Source organism: Salmo salar, chromosome 10 (assembly GCF_965601325.2).
Source record: "Salmo salar chromosome 10, fSalSal1, whole genome shotgun sequence".
NCBI lineage: Eukaryota > Metazoa > Chordata > Actinopteri > Salmoniformes > Salmonidae > Salmo > Salmo salar.
Window position 1 is genome coordinate 41,470,541 of NC_138300.1, and position 4,460 is coordinate 41,475,000.

Consider the following 4,460-nt stretch of genomic DNA (forward strand, 5'->3'; position numbering starts at 1 on the left):
GCGAGAGAGAGACCCATCTAGACACAGCGAGAGAGAGACACATCTAGACACAGCGAGAGAGAGACACATCTAGACACAGCGAGAGAGAGACACATCTAGACACAGCGAGAGAGAGACACAGCGAGAGAGAGACACATCTAGACACAGCGAGAGAGAGACACATCGAGAGAGAGACACATCTAGACACAGCGAGAGAGAGACACATCTAGACACAGCGAGAGAGAGACACATTTAGACACAGCGAGAGAGAGACACATCTAGACACAGCGAGAGAGAGACACATCTAGACACAGAGAGAGAGAGAGAGATACATCTAGACACAGCGAGAGAGAGACACATCTAGACACAGCGACAGAGAGACACAGCGAGAGAGAGACACATCTAGACACAGCGAGAGAGAGACACATCGAGAGAGAGAGACACATCTAGACACAGCGAGAGAGAGACACATCTAGACACAGCGAGAGAGAGACACATCTAGACACAGAGAGAGAGAGAGAGAGAGATACATCTAGACAGAGAGAGAGAGAGACACATCTAGACACAGCGAGAGAGAGACACATCTAGACACAGCGAGAGAGAGACACATCTAGACACAGCGAGAGAGAGACTCATCTAGACACAGCGAGAGAGAGACACATCTAGACACAGCGAGAGAGAGAGACACATCTAGACACAGCGAGAGAGAGACACATCTAGACACACAGAGAGAGAGACACATCTAGACACACAGAGAGAGAGAGAGAGAGAGAGAGAGAGATACATCTAGACACAGCGAGAGAGAGACACATCTAGACACAGCGAGAGAGAGACACATCTAGACACAGCGAGACAGAGACACATCTAGACACAGCGAGAGAGAGACACAGCGAGAGAGAGACGCATCTAGACACAGCGAGAGAGAGACACATCTAGACACAGCGAGAGAGAGACACAGCGAGAGAGAGACACATCTAGACACAGCGAGAGAGAGACACATCGAGAGAGAGACACATCTAGACACAGCGAGAGAGAGACACATCTAGACACAGCGAGAGAGAGAGATACATCTAGACAGAGAGAGAGAGAGATACATCTAGACAGAGAGAGAGAGAGATACATCTAGACAGAGAGAGAGAGAGAGAGAAATCTAGACAGAGAGAGAGAGAGAGAGATACATCTAGACAGAGAGAGAGAGAGAGAGATACATCTAGACAGAGAGAGAGAGAGATACATCTAGGCAGAGAGAGAGAGATACATCTAGGCAGAGAGAGACAGAGAGATACATCTAGACAGAGAGAGAGAGAGATACATCTAGACAGAGAGAGAGAGAGATACATCTAGACAGAGAGAGAGAGAGATACATCTAGACAGAGAGAGAGAGAGATACATCTAGACAGAGAGAGAGAGATACATCTAGACAGAGAGAGAGAGAGATACATCTAGACAGCGAGAGAGAGGTACATCTAGACAGCGAGAGAGAGATACATCTAGACAGCGAGAGAGAGATACATCTAGACAGCGAGAGAGAGACACATCTAGACACAGCGAGAGAGAGACACATCTAGACACAGCGAGAGAGAGACACATCTAGACACAGCGAGAGAGAGACACATCTAGACACAGCGAGAGAGAGACACATCGAGAGAGAGACCCATCTAGACACAGCGAGAGAGAGAGACACATCTAGACACAGAGAGAGAGAGAGAGATACATCTAGACAGAGAGAGAGAGATATACATCTAGACAGAGAGAGAGAGATATACATCTAGACAGAGAGAGAGAGATATACATCTAGACAGAGAGAGAGAGATATACATCTAGACAGAGAGAGAGATACACATCTAGGCAGAGAGAGAGATACACATCTAGACAGAGAGAGAGAGAGATACATCTAGACACAGAGAGAGAGATACATCTAGACAGAGAGAGAGAGAGATACATCTAGACAGAGAGAGAGAGAGATACATCTAGACAGAGAGAGAGAGAGATAGAGAGATACATCTAGACAGAGAGAGAGAGAGAGAGAGAGATACATCTAGACAGAGAGAGAGAGAGATACATCTAGACAGAGAGAGAGAGAGATACATCTAGACAGAGAGAGAGAGAGATACATCTAGACAGAGAGAGAGAGATACATCTAGACAGAGAGAGAGAGAGATACATCTAGACAGCGAGAGAGAGGTACATCTAGACAGCGAGAGAGAGATACATCTAGACAGCGAGAGAGAGATACATCTAGACAGCGAGAGAGAGACACATCTAGACACAGCGAGAGAGAGACACATCTAGACACAGCGAGAGAGAGACACATCTAGACACAGCGAGAGAGAGACACATCTAGACACAGCGAGAGAGAGACACATCGAGAGAGAGACCCATCTAGACACAGCGAGAGAGAGAGACACATCTAGACACAGAGAGAGAGAGAGAGATACATCTAGACAGAGAGAGAGAGATATACATCTAGACAGAGAGAGAGAGATATACATCTAGACAGAGAGAGAGAGATATACATCTAGACAGAGAGAGAGAGATATACATCTAGACAGAGAGAGAGATACACATCTAGGCAGAGAGAGAGATACACATCTAGACAGAGAGAGAGAGAGATACATCTAGACACAGAGAGAGAGATACATCTAGACAGAGAGAGAGAGAGATACATCTAGACAGAGAGAGAGAGAGATACATCTAGACAGAGAGAGAGAGAGATAGAGAGATACATCTAGACAGAGAGAGAGAGAGAGAGAGAGATACATCTAGACAGAGAGAGAGAGAGATACATCTAGACAGAGAGAGAGAGAGATACATCTAGACAGAGAGAGAGAGAGATACATCTAGACAGAGAGAGAGAGATACATCTAGACAGAGAGAGAGAGAGATACATCTAGACAGCGAGAGAGAGATACATCTAGACAGCGAGAGAGAGATACATCTAGACAGCGAGAGAGAGATACATCTAGACAGCGAGAGAGAGACACATCTAGACACAGCGAGAGAGAGACACATCTAGACACAGCGAGAGAGAGACACATCTAGACACAGCGAGAGAGAGACACATCTAGACACAGCGAGAGAGAGACACATCGAGAGAGAGACCCATCTAGACACAGCGAGAGAGAGAGACACATCTAGACACAGAGAGAGAGAGAGAGATACATCTAGACAGAGAGAGAGAGATATACATCTAGACAGAGAGAGAGAGATATACATCTAGACAGAGAGAGAGAGATATACATCTAGACAGAGAGAGAGAGATATACATCTAGACAGAGAGAGAGATACACATCTAGGCAGAGAGAGAGATACTCATCTAGACAGAGAGAGAGAGAGATACATCTAGACACAGAGAGAGAGATACATCTAGACAGAGAGAGAGAGAGATACATCTAGACAGAGAGAGAGAGAGATACATCTAGACAGAGAGAGAGAGAGATAGAGAGATACATCTAGACAGAGAGAGAGAGAGAGAGAGATACATCTAGACAGAGAGAGAGAGAGATACATCTAGACACAGCGAGAGAGAGACACATCTAGACACAGCGAGAGAGAGACTCATCTAGACACAGCGAGAGAGAGACTCATCTAGACACAGCGAGAGAGAGACACATCTAGACACAGCGAGAGAGAGACACATCTAGACACAGCGAGAGAGAGACACATCTAGACACAGCGAGAGAGAGACACATCTAGACACAGCGAGAGAGAGACACATCTAGACACACAGAGAGAGAGAGAGAGAGAGATACATCTAGACACAGCGAGAGAGAGACACATCTAGACACAGCGAGAGAGAGACACATCTAGACACAGCGAGAGAGAGACTCATCTAGACACAGCGAGAGAGAGACTCATCTAGACACAGCGAGAGAGAGACACATCTAGACACAGCGAGAGAGAGACACATCTAGACACAGCGAGAGAGAGACACATCTAGACACAGCGAGAGAGAGACACATCTAGACACAGCGAGAGAGAGACACATCTAGACACACAGAGAGAGAGAGAGAGAGAGATACATCTAGACACAGCGAGAGAGAGACACATCTAGACACAGCGAGAGAGAGACACATCTAGACACAGCGAGAGAGAGAGACACATCTAGACACAGCGAGAGAGAGACACAGCGAGAGAGAGACACATCTATACACAGCGAGAGAGAGACACATCGAGAGAGAGACACATCGAGAGAGAGACACATCTAGACACAGCGAGAGAGAGACACATCTAGACACAGCGAGAGAGAGACACATCTAGACACAGCGAGAGAGAGACACATCTAGACACAGAGAGAGAGAGAGAGATACATCTAGACACAGTGAGAGAGAGAGAGATACATCTAGACACAGCGAGAGAGACACATCTAGACACAGCGAGAGAGTTACACATCTAGACACAGCGAGAGAGAGACACAGCGAGAGAGAGACACATCTAGACACAGCGAGAGAGAGACACATCGAGAGAGAGAGACACATCTA